The sequence below is a fragment of the Mus musculus genome, chromosome 8, assembly GCF_000001635.26.
Source record: "Mus musculus strain C57BL/6J chromosome 8, GRCm38.p6 C57BL/6J".
NCBI lineage: Eukaryota > Metazoa > Chordata > Mammalia > Rodentia > Muridae > Mus > Mus musculus.
In genome coordinates, this window is record NC_000074.6 from 115,827,571 (window position 1) to 115,840,247 (window position 12,677).

The 12,677-nt window shown below is 43.6% G+C and overlaps 1 long non-coding RNA gene across 4 annotated transcripts in view; it reads left to right on the top strand.

Annotated features, from left to right (window-relative positions):
* The first annotated feature begins 2,653 nt into the window (after positions 1-2,653).
* Gm30925 overlaps positions 2,654-12,677 on the top strand; it is an 11,746-nt gene continuing 1,722 nt past the window's right edge. The window contains exons 1-3 of one of the 4 annotated variants that reach the window (XR_388067.2): positions 2,654-2,925; positions 6,626-6,741; positions 9,112-9,185. This is a non-coding gene — a long non-coding RNA (predicted gene, 30925). Of the gene's footprint in view, positions 2,926-2,949; positions 3,075-6,576; positions 6,742-9,111; positions 9,186-12,677 lie in introns of those variants that run through there. The other 3 variants (XR_388068.2, XR_388066.2, XR_879220.1) reach the window with 3 other exon arrangements.

Sequence of the window (12,677 nt, forward strand, 5' to 3'; positions counted from 1 at the left end):
CTCCACCAGCATTTATTTATTCTCCCTTTATTTTCATAAAACACATAAATGTTACTGGAAGATGGAAACAGAAGATGACAGGACCACAGCCATGGCAGAGGGGGATCTGAGGAAGAGGCTCACCTGTGAACAATACCCTCATAACAAAATCTAGGTGGGGGCTCCAGAATAGAAAGCCAGAACAGAGCAGAGACCCTGGAGAAAGAAAAGTGTGTGAACAAAGATTTTTTTTCCTCTTATTTTTTTTTATTACGTATTTTCCTCAATTACATTTCCAATGCTATCCCAAAAGTCTCCCACACCCTCCCCCCCACTCCCCTACCCACCCATTCCCATTTTTTGGCCCTGGCATTCCCCTGTACTGGGGCATATAAAGTTTGCCTGTCCAGTGGGCCTCTCTTTCCAGTGATGGCCAACTAGGCCATCTTTTGATACATATGCAGCTAGAGTCAAAAGCTCCAAAGATTTTAAATATGATGATCATGGCTCAGAAGTTATCAAAAAGGGTTTGTGTATTTACCAGACAACATTGAGGAGCTGACCATGGCTCCAACATATATGGAGCAATAGTATCTATATTTGTATACTGTACCAACTGTACCCTCTAGGTGAGTTAGTTATTAATGTGAGAAAGTAATAATAAAAGATTAGCAGGAGAAAATAAGGACAGTTCTGTGACTTAGAGACAAATTTTCTACCTGAGAGCTAACATCACAAAGTAGGCTTGATACCCAAATTGAGGAATTCTTATTAATGGAAGACACCAAAGATGAAGTTAATCAAAAACAAATATTAGAATAGAATAGTTGCACCTTTCAGAATACGCAGTTGGGTATAAGTGATGGGAAACATCAAAAGTTAACAAGAAAGGGGTCATCCAATCCAACACACATAGCGGAAAGGGCTGTGGAAGGCAATTCACAGAGGTGGAGAGCCAGGAGTATGATGTAATGGGGCAAGGCATTTCAACTTAGCAAAGCTTCAGATAGAGGCCAAGTGTAGTCAGTGAGAAACAACTTTAGAGCCATCAGATGGCCCAATATGAAAAAGCCAAATGCCTCCAAGTATAGACCCGAGGTAACAGAGTATATGCACTATGGTCTGCTGCGAGATTCGTACTGGATGTGTCTGCCATTGGGACACCAGTAAGAGATGGGTTCTCTGAGAGGTGATTTGGTCATGGGGGCTCTACCATCCTGAAGCGATTGATGCTATTATCACGAGAATGGGGATTGTTACTGAAGATATCTCTCTCTCTCTTCTCTCTCTCTCTCTCTCTCTCTCTCTCTCTCTCTCTCTCTCTCTCTCTCTCCATATCATTCCCCACAGCTCTTTCACATTTCTTCCCCCACACAGCCAAAGTTCTGACACAGCAAGAAGACCCTTATAGCTGTGGCCCTACATAGACTCCAGAACTGTGAACTACATACACATCTGCTGTGTATAATTTACATAGTCTGTAGATGCTGTTGAAGCAGGAAAGGAGAAAAACACATGACTCACCACATAAGCTTAACTCTAAAGAGTAACCTGACCAAAAGTGAGCATTCCTGTCCCTAACTCCACTTCCTGAACATCCTAGGACTCCTTGCTTATGTTTAGGAAAGAGAATGTGGCAGGGTCTTACGGGTCTGTGCCAGCGAGATGACAGGCTAGGAACATCCTTCCGGAAAAGAGAGGTTAATGAAGTAGCCAAGCCATAAACTTGGTGCAAGGAGCTAACAGTAAGCACCAGGCTGTCCCAGTGACGTGAAACTTTCGACAAAGCAGTGCTCTAATCAAGACTTTAGATGCCTTCAACTGAGACCCATGAAATGAGAAGGGATCAATCTAGAAGATCCAAGATTGTAACAAGGAGGTTGAATCTGAGGCTATTCAAAAAGGAACTGTGAGATGTCTGCTAGTCACACATCACACATGGATCTCCTCAAGGAGTTCAACGATGGTTGTTTGAAAATTCTTCTATTGTCAGTTAACCTGCCCTGATGTCAAGGGGATGACCCAGTGTTTCTCCATGCAGGTACCAAGTTATCCCTTATTTGAGTAGCTTTAGGGTGTATCATTTCTTCTGACCCCCCTACAGAGTCCTTGCTTTAAGGTCAAAGACAAGAGTTCCTCTGAGAGATCTGTTCATGTGATGGACTTCATGACCTCTACAGAGTGTGCTGTTTAATGGTAATGGGGTACCCAACTTTTCAATGGGGAAAGTATTTTTAAGAGCTTCTATTACCGTAAAGCTCCTGATGAAACTGTCAAGGTCTGGTAGCTATAAAAATAAAATGAGGTGAGGGACAACTGGTCTACTGCTCTTCCTGTAGGACCAAAGGGTCCCTGAAGCAGGAGAAAGGGATTGCAGCCTTCTCATAAGACACAGCCAAGTATCCCCATTGTATTGGTGATGAGGGGACTCAAAGAGGGACTAGAAGCTATATTCCTGAGAATGAGATAGAATTCACTGTCTCTAAAGGAGAACCAGACTTTGAAAGTTTCCTAAGGAACAGTAATTCAACTGAACTAACCTGATGAACTCTTTTTTTTTTTTTTAAACATGTTTGGAGAAAGATAGTCAAACATTGACCAGTTTCCTAGAACTGAATCAGCTGGGCAAAGGTAGACTTTTATGAGGCCTCTGTAGTACACTCACAGAGCTGGTCAGAGCGTGGAGCTCTGCTGCATCTGGGGGAGACGGGGAACCATGGCTCTAGTCTCCATGAGGAGTCTTTCTAGACGAGGCACATGTCTTTCAGTGCCTGGTAATTGTGTATTCAAAGATGAAACGTTGATGAATTCACTGAGATTGATGGATTGGCTGTCTGCTCTGTGCCTCTGATTGGCAGGGCTGTTTTACTGCTTATCTTATAGCCTCTTCCCATCCTCTTCCAAGGAAAAGATTAACACTGTTGGGAGGTTTTGGAACATATCCAGGTCAGTTGGCTTTTCCCAAGCAGATGTGTATTTGAACTCAAAGAGCTGCTTCCAATGCTGATGCATTGTCCTACCAAAGCTGCAATGGCAGAAGCCCTGCTCTGGAGGGATGCTGGAGTTGAGAAGGGCCCAGAAGATTAAAGATAAGGGTCTGTTGTCTTCTCTCCACCCATTTTCTAGCAAGAATGTCAGAAAAGGAGTTGCATGTTAGACTGGAGTTGTGAAGGAATAAGTGCAATGATTAGAATAATGAGGATAAGTTAAATTTCCTGCATGAGCCCAGGCTGAGGAACTTCTCTTGTTACTGGCCTTTTTATTTTCCATTTGGGGAAACTGAGTTCTAACACTAATTCTGATATTCTTGTAGCAACTCCTGTTTGACTTTCAAATCAGTGTGTTCGATACACTAGTCCAAATTACATTCCCAACATTGAGTGATGCTATGTAACAATGCGCAATGGCAGGTATGATGATGGCCTCACATGGGCAGCTGTCATGGTGATGATGTTTTGCTCTTGGTGGGGTTGAAGGTAGTGGTGGTGATACTGGCGGTGACGGGGTGGTGAACATGATCATGGTAAAAAGGGAAGATGTAAATGTCTATAGTAGTGGAGCAGGTTGTGGTGATATGGAGGTTGTAATGACTATGGTGGTGATGCTTATATTGGTCATGGTGCCTATGATGGTTGTCATGGTCATGATGGTAATGGTGTGGCAGCCAGGGGGATGGTAGTAGAATTAATTGTTGGTGATGGTGGGGTGATGATAGTCCTACTGATGCTGGTAATGATGATGATGGTGGTGTTGATGTTGGTTGTGGTGGCAATGGTGGTGGTGACAGTCTTGGTAATGGTGGTGATGCTGGTGGTGGTAATGCTGGTGGTGGTTGTGATATTAGTGATAGAGAGGGTGATGGTATTAGTGTTGGAGGTAGGAATGAGAATGTTTGTGGTGGTGGTGATGGTGGTGATGGTGGTATAGTACTGATTGTAGAAGTGGACTTGAGCCGATTAGTAATGGATGTTCATTGACCCTCTCAGTCAAGACCTCTTTTTGAATTTTTGAAAAAGGAGGTCCCTGTCTACTCTGTGCCTGGAAGGCCTGGTTAACTTTTTTCTGCAGCGTCTACTTCTATTCTCTTTCATGTTACTCACAAACTCTGCAGGTTCCAGAGCCAGAAGGGGAGAGAGAGAGAGAGAGAGAGAGAGAGAGAGAGAGAGAGAGAGATTGAGAGAGAGAGAGAGATCCCATGACCATTTCTCTGAAGGTGGCCTTTGGCCACTCTGTACACATGCTCCCCCCTCATCTCACCCCTAGAGCCACATTAGCCTGGTGACTGGGCCCTGCCAGAGCCCAGCCCAGTCCAAAGGGATTTGGGATTCATGTCCCAAACAAGGCACTGATTAGCTGGTAATCAGGCAGTGATTAGCAGGTCAGGTCACCTGCAGTTCAGTGTTCATTGTTCCCTGCAAAGTCCAGAAATGTTTGCCATAAGGCCCCCTGGCCAGTCTCCACGTGTAAGAATCCTTCTGCCTTGTGGATCTGCTGGGGAGAATATGATTGGGTCAAATCCCCAGCTTCCCTGAACTTATCACCTGACTACTTAGATACAAGGGACAGAGGAGAGTAGCCTATCCAAGAGCCCACAGTGGCAGAAGTTAGGGCTCTATAGATCCAGTGGAAAGCACAATACCAGTCAACACAAGCACTTGTTGCAAGCTGTCTGCAGTTTGACCTGCAGAACCCAGAAAACCTGGATCTGGATTAGGACTAAACTACTGCCTAAAACTGTGACCTTAGATGACGTATGTGACCTCTGAGTCTTGATGTTCTCATTTATAGAAGATGTCAATAAGAATGCTTCCTGTTGTTGGACATTTACATTTTAGAAAATGTAATGTAAAGCAGTTTATACCATCTATGAAATACAGGAACTGATCAATAAGAAGCATCATGCATGGTACTAGTCCTTGCAGGACCATTATGTGAAAAATATGCTTATCTGAAATGCTCTCTCTCTTTCTCTCACACACATACACACACATACACATGTGTGTATGTGTGTATTTACATTATGGATGAAATGTGGCTGACTAAACTTCTCTACTGTGATAGACTGTAAGCTGGAATTGTAAACTGAAACAAACGCCTTTCTTTCCCAAATTATTTTTTTGCCAAGGTATTTTCTCACAATAGAAATGAAACACTAGATATGTTGTGACCATTTGTGTTGGTCGCTTTCATGTTAGTATGACAGAATCGCACACAGCAACTACTTTAGGGAGGAAGGATTAGTTTTGCTGTTTCGGTTCTTCAGACATAGGAGGGTGCACTGGATTGTCTCAGTCACAATGCTGGGAGCGAGCCTGAGGCTACCAGTGTTCGTATGGAAGCTGCCCAGAGAGCATAAGTAATATTAGAAGAGAGAATAGCTATGTCTTGCATGGTCCATCTCTAGGACCCATGTTCTCCAGCCAGGCTCTACCTCCCAATGGGTCCATGGCCATGCAAACAATGCCTGAAGCTGGAGACTGAGCATCCAAAGATCAATCGTGTCTATGGGGTTCGTTTCAGCTTCAAACCATAGCCAGTGTCCCAGCCTTTACAGTCAACACTCCTCTGATCACGTGGTGGCCCTGTTAAGGACACAAATCTTAGTTATGGTTGGCCTGAGGTCCTGCTTTCCCATGAATTTCCCAGTGGCACCCGAGCTTCAGGTACACTCTGGTGATGATAATGTGTGCACAAGTAAATGCAAATACAGAAGATGTTTTTAGATCATTCAGAAGATGAGGACTAGGTTTTCCCCCCTTTGCTAAATAATTCTCAAGAATTCAACTGCAGACATGTAAAGAAAACATTGAAAATGCAATACATTTTACTGATATGGAAAGTTTTTCCTTCCCAGTCTTGTGCTAAGGCCAGGTTTTCCAGAACATTCCTTGCCCTGTTTGCCTGAAGCTCTGATCTTTTTCTTACAAGCACACCAGGCCTTTGCAGGGTCCTAACCACAAAGAAATTACTTTATGCATGCCTGTTTTGGAGATTTTAGCTCTTTGAGGAGCAGGTGGGCCCCAGTTCAGATAGAGCAGCTGGCCAGAGTTCAGAGTCCAAAGGCACACACATGATGGTCAGGTGCAAGATGGACAGCTATTAACTTTGAGGAGGCTGCAGAGTTCATGAAACTCAGGTCTGGTTCTATATGAGGAGAGGGTATTTTAGCTAATGAAGAGTGAAGGAGCTTTCCAGACTAGCCAAGAGATTAAGAAAATCCATCAAAGTGTAGGCTTCAGAGAGGACCCAAAAGCATGTAAAAATGCACAGGTATATGATTTTTTTTCCTATCTGGGGTCCCCTTCAGGAAAGACTTTTGTGATTAAAACCACTCTCCCCTGGCTGTAAGTGTCCCTGAGAGATTGACTGGCATCCGAATGTGCATACAGAAGTGGAGCTGGAATCCAAGTTTCATTGTGACCTTGCTACTTACCAGCAAAGATGCCTGATGCTACAGCAGTGACTCCATTTTTTTCTATGGAAATGAGATGATCTTTGTAGAGTTAGGCTTTTGCAGAGCTAACAGTTCCAGTCTCTGGTCACACACAAAGCAGATTGTTAATGCCAATTAGTAATAAATATTCATTTTTGTCCCAGACTTTATTCTTCTTTTACCCTTAATGTAAATTTCTCACCTCCCTACAAGAGTGCCTCCTGCCTTCCTGAAGTCACTGGTCCTGCGTTCTCCCATCTCCATATTCCTCTACAGACAAATCAGTAATGACAGAGAAACAGACATGAACCTAGACCGGCAGCTGGAGGGTGAGTCTGATGGTTAATTTTGATGGCCAACTTGATTCCATTAAGAAACACCTGAGGATCTAGTGAGGCATACTCTAGAGAAGTCAATTGGTGGAAAGACTCATTTAGAATCTGTGCAGCAATATCTTTGGGAGGGAGGGAGGGAGGGAGGGAGAGAGAGAGACAGAGAGAGAGAGAGAGAGAGAGAGAGAGAGAGAGAGAGAGAGAGAGAGAGAGACAGAGACAGAGAGACAGAGACAGAGAGACAGAGACAGAGAGACAGAGAGAGAGAGAAACAGAGAGAGAATGAATGCTGGGTGTTAGTCTTTTCCCTCTCTTTGCTTCTGAATTATCCATCCAGATGTGAGCATGCTCCCCATCAACAGACCTCAATAGACCTCTCAAACTATGACCAAAGTTGCTTCTTGTCAGGCATTTGGTTGTAGCCATGAAAGTAGCTAACACAGGATGGGTTGCCAGCCAAGACTTCTGACCCTGAATAGAGGAATTAGCTAGGGGACAGGAAGAGGCAAGTCGGGGAATCAATACCCAGCCCATCTCTTCTCACCCTCCTCAGCTGTAGCCACACACTTGTCAGAATCTTTCCTTGGCATCTTCTATGGCTAATCTCAGCATGCTTTGTTTTTTTCTACCTCACCAGACAGTTTCCCTATATATATACTTTAGCATGATCAGGGAGGGGTACAGGTATATCACCAATGGGCATTTCTTTGTCTTAAAATGTATTACTTGTGATGCCCATGAAGCTTATTTTAAAAGGACTCTAGGCATTGGATGTAGTGACATACATCTGTAATGCCAGCTCTTAAGAGGCAGACACAGGAGGATCACTGCAACTATAGGCCATCAACATCACATAGTGCATTCTAGGACAGTCAGAGCTAAATAGCAAGAATCTTTCTTAGAAAAGTGTCACTTCGGGACCCTACCCAGCAACTCAGGGTGTCACACACTCTCTTGGATATCCTCTCTGCCACTAGGGTTCTGACATTCTATTTAGGAAGTAACTCATGAATAGGAAGATCCCATGTGAGGTCACCCTGCTCCATTGGTGATCTGACCATGAAACTCACATAGAACTTTCTAGAAGGAGATGAGTTCAGGAAGTAGAGAACTTCTCAAGGTTCCATGTACAAGAAGAGAAGAACCCCATCTCTAAAGAGGGATCTAAACTGAAGCTAGACTGGCATAGAGGCGGTTGCTCCACCTATAGAATCCATAGAAATGTATAGAAGGGGACAGTGAACACACAGGGGCAGATGGAACATTCTAGAATCCCTGCCCATCTAAATATGACCTGCATGAAACCTTTCAGACAATACACCCTGACAGATTTCTCCTTCCCTGGCTCTCACACACAGCTTAATTTTGGCATCTGGCATTCATAAACATATATTAACTGTTTATAGGCCTGACTCATTTCTTGAATTGATTGCCAGGTCCTTCCTTGTGAGCAGTAAGGAGACAGAGAAGAGGGGATTATATCCTGTACCTTCAAACAGTTATGAACATTAGAGGAAGAATCCATGTAACATTCTGGAATGTCAAAATATTCTTAATACTCCATTCTTGATGTTTTCCCCCATGTGTCAAGTTCTTACGTGCACCCGACTTGCCAGCAAGAACGACACTGCAACAGGATCCTTCTGCACATGTTTATTGGGAGAGCTTTATTGCAGAGGCGAAGAGACCCCCAAGCCCAGAACTGGTGCTGCTTATATAGGCCTAGGAGAGGCGTGTCTCACACCTGGATTGGTTATGCATGGGTTATGCTTACCACCTCATTTGGATGTCTCTCATCTGATTGGTTAACTTCTCTCTCATCTGATTGGTTAATATGTCTCTCATCTGATTGGTTAATTCTCAAAACCTCATCTTGGCAAAAAACTTTACTGCCTATGTATGCATGGTGGCTAGCGGTAGCCAGCACCACCCTGCAATGGCACATGTGGCTTCCCACATCAAGTAAACTCCAACAGGATCATTACCAAAAAGAAATACAGTATTTCATGTACAAGTTTGGGGAACCATTTCCATGCCTACAACTGAACTTTCTCATTTTTGTTATCTACAAAATCCACTTAGACCACCAAGTCTAGCTTATTCTTTTAAGTATGTTATTATGTAAATACGTGGAATGCACATTATCAGTTTTCTTCATATTATCTCCAAAATTAAAATGGCTTGTTTGATGGCATATGACACTGTTGGGAGATAGGATCTGGTGGTAGGAAGTTAGGTCATTTAGGGGCTTATTTTCGGACTCTGAACCCTCCTACTCCACTTTTCTTTCTATTCAGTATGATATGAACTGATATGAACACCTTTTTTTTTTTTTTTTTTTTTTTGCATCCTGTACCATTCCCCAAGGCAGCACTCTGTCTCATCTTAGACTCGAATCAAGAAGCCCTGTGGATCATGGACAGAAGCCTCTGCAACCTAAGGTAAAATAAATCCTTCCTGTTTGTTGAGCTGTTTGTCCCAAGTCTTTTGTCACAGTGATGGAAACCTGATGGCCATAAGAAAGCATTATCTAGTAGAGAAAGCCGTCCCTCTCCTTATCCCTGGAACAGAGTCATGGTATCTGGATACCAATGTAGGCAATGGTGCTAATTGTGATTTTTATGAGAAGACATGGAGGTATGTGAGTGCTGGGGCTCAGACATTTTCCCCTAAGTTCAGCCACCCTATGACTGACACAAGGAGATCCAATAAGAATCTAAGTCACATCCAGCCTTTAGACTGAAAGGGCTTGTATTGATAGCACTATGCTGCTACTAATTAGTGATAAGGGGAGGAAATTATCTTGAGGAAGAAAAAGAATGACTAGAACATGAAATACCTTTGGCTAGAGACTGCAACTTAAATCCAGTCCAGGTGCTTTGTTGTCCTGGGCTCTATGGGGATTGGATAGAGAGCAGTAGGGAATGTGGAAGAGATGTATATAAGCTGGTTGGCCAAACAGGAAAGGCTGTTCTTGTCATTACAACATTCTGTTTATCAACCATCAATCCTCGATGAAGCACAATGTACAGAAGGAAATGCCAAGTCCTTATAACACAGACCTATCGCCTAGTAGAATCCCATTTTGCTTCTAGTAACTTTCTGCTACATTGGAATGCCAAGCAGAGTCACGTGACCTATCAGGAACTACACAAGCATGCATGTGTGCACAGGCATACCGTGTGTGCATGCACAAAGAGTTCTCTCTCTCTCTCTCTCTCTCTCTCTCTCTCTCTCAACTCTGTCATGCTCCTGGTCACTGGTAATTTCTGCTTTCTGCCTTAAGTCTGGACTGCACACATCTCCTCAGAGTCCTTGTCTTGGTCTTTTGGTATGAATAACAAGATGACCCTCAGTTCACATCCACCTTTGACTTTGTAAAGCACGAATCCTTGAAGGAAGTGTCGCCAATCAGGTATGCCCTTACAGGTATCCATAGGGAATCACTGCCCATCCTCAATGCCAAGGGGTGACCAAGTGGAGAGTCACTAGTGGTCATCTCCCACTCACCAGGAGCCCAGAGTTGACTTCTGCTCAGTGTTTTTCCATGGACTGATTCCTGATAACCTAGACCTATCTCCTTTTAAAATCCCACTTTGTCTCTAGCAGAGTTAACTTTCTGCTACTTTGGAATAGCAAAATGAGTCATGGGACCTCTCAGGAACTACACAATCATATAATTGTACACAGGCACACATGTGTGCATGCACAAACACATTCTCTCTCTTATGTGCATCTGAACATGTGTGAGCATATGCACACACGCACGCGCGGCGCACACACACACACACACACACACACACACACACACACAATGGGCATGTGTCTCCATTGATGTAATAACAAAAGTCCTTTTTGCTCTCCTAATATTTGGAAGGCAATGAAATTATTCAATCACTGCCCCGAGTGATAATTATCTTCTTGGACACCTGACCTCATATTCCCAATCTATTAAGTACACAAAATCTGCAAATGAGCAGTATTAGTGATTCGATTGAAATGGATACAGGGCAACTGAAACAAGATAAAGCCTAAAGCCAGCTTTAGCACTGTAATCCCTAGAGGAATAAGTGCTAAGAGGAAGGGTGACTTGGGATGCCCAGAAAAGGACAAATGACCATGGGAAAATCAAAGTAGTGAGTATGCAAGGCATTGTCCTTGCTCGATGCATGACCTTCACTACTTCTGGTTGCAGCTACTGGTGGTAGATTTGAGGTGTGTGTGTGTGTGTGTGTGTGTGTGTGTGTGTGTGTGTGTTAAAGTTTTCTAACCTCCCTTCTCCTGTCTTCTCTTTCTATTCTCTGTCTCTGTCTCTGACTCTGTCTCTCTTATTTTGGCCTCCTTTCTCTCCATATCTTTCTACTTTGCCTTTTTGCTTTCTCCTTCCTGTTTCTTTTCCTCCTCTTCTCTCTTTCCTCCTTCCTTTGATGCTTCATTCTCTCCTATTTCTTTCTCTACTTTCTCCTCCTCTCCTCTTCTCTTTTTTCTTCTTTCTATCTTCCACCCTTCCCTCTTTTCCTCTACTTTCCTTTCCTCTTTTTCCTCTTCCCCCTCCTCCTCCTCTCTCCTTCTCTCTCAGATGGCACTACTAGAAGTGTAAATCTTCAGGGAGCTATAGTGATATCATAAGCATGGAAGGGACTACACATGAGAAGACACATCTGTCCTCCCTCAGAACTCCTTTGTTAGAATGCTGCAGGGCCTTTGGCATTCCTCTGCTGGTGTCTATTCCCCGGGGCTTCTGGTAGATGTTCCAGATGCTTCATCCTAAGCACAATCTTATTAAGATTTTCAGAAATTCAGGGTCCATTTGCAACTAAGTAGGGTGTGTTTAAAATGTGGGGCCTACAGGGATTCTCTGCTGTACTTTCTTCACGACATAGGCTCATGGTAACGCATAAAACGGCAGAGGTTCTTGTCACATTCTTGTAGAAGATCTGATGTTAACATGAATTTTACACTTATGACCTGAACCTCACATTCCTTGGCCCCTAAAGTCATTGGGCTGATCTCCATATGAAGAATTCAAAGTGGACTCTCAGGCAAATTGAAACCTTGGTCAGGTCCCCTGTGGCTTCACCATGGGACTGCTGACCAAGTGTCTTTATGCCCATCTCTTGCCCCTCTTAAGCCCCCTACTCTGGCATCCTGGAGATCCATGTTTAAAAATGCTTCACAGCAGGAAACTGGGCTGATGGATTAATCAATCAACCAACAAGTATTTATTGAGAGCACCTAATTTTTACCCAGTAAATGCTGACCAGAGAAGATGACAGAGTGGCAGGTAATGGAGCACCTTTCAAAGTCAGATGGAGGACTCACAGGGGATACAGAGATACGCCTCTGCCCAACAAATAGTTATGGGAGCCTTTTGTGATCTGTGTGGGGGCATGGGGAAAAGGAGACTGCATGACCTCCGGGTCTGGATATTCTAGTTCCTCTCAGGTGTGAAAGCATTTTTCCCTGGAATTTCCTGGAGCATGTTAGAAGCTTCACTCAAGACTTTTTGTTTCTGGAACTATAATGAAATAAATTTCATGTTTAAAACTTTTAAACGTGTGTGTGTCTGTCTGTGTGTGTGTCTGTCTGTGTGTGTGTGTGTCTGTATGTGTCTGTGTCTCTCTCTGTGTCTGTGTGTGTGTGTGTGTGAGAGAGAGAGAGAGAGAGGGAGAGAGAGAGAGAGAGAGAGATTTTCATGTGCATATGTTGGCACTTATTAATGTGTGTGCATGCAGAAACAGATGTTCACCTTACCTGCCATTCTCAGGAAGACCATTTACCTCCTCTGAGACAGGGTCCCTCATTAATCCATAGCTCGTATATGTTTGGTTGGCTTTCTGGTCAACCCCAATGATGCTCCATTTTCCACCACCATGCCCTTTATATGGCTTCTGGCAATTGAGCCCAGATCTTCATGCTTGCAAGGCGATCAT